Below are 565 nucleotides of genomic sequence, written 5' to 3' on the forward strand. Positions count from 1 at the left end.
TAGTCTACGTGATACGCAGGTATACGCCGTATACCCACTAGGAACGCACCAGGATTTGCGTATACCCACTTAAAAATGTGCGCGGATACGTATCAATCGTCTTGTGACAGATCTTTCACTTCTGTGTTTATTTTTCGCAAATACCGGTTGGGTATAACTGCAATAAAATACTTTAAGCAGGGGAAGTTATCGCCTACATTCACCATTCATAAAATCCCCCCTGCGCGCTCGCGCTCTGCCCTGTCTCTGTTACGAAGCGCGAAGCTGCCCCTGCATCTCTGAACGTTAGTTGGCGGGCCGAGCCCCTCCTTCTCGCGTGTGTGTGTGTGTGTGCGTGCGTGCGTGCGCTCGCGCGTGCGTGTGTGTGTGTCCAGTCCTCCCACATTAATGTGTAAACCACATAATAAGTAGTCAACAGAAGACAATGTTTTAATCCCACTTTATATCTCCTTGTTACTTTTAGATGAGAACCCCTTGGCCAGCCTTTCAGACTGGGTGTCAGGCTAGGGAATTTAAAAACAGGCATCCTTGGTTAGAGTGGAGGGAAAAAAAGTTAGCTAAATGT

Source organism: Gadus morhua, chromosome 20, assembly GCF_902167405.1.
Source record: "Gadus morhua chromosome 20, gadMor3.0, whole genome shotgun sequence".
Taxonomy (NCBI): domain Eukaryota; kingdom Metazoa; phylum Chordata; class Actinopteri; order Gadiformes; family Gadidae; genus Gadus; species Gadus morhua.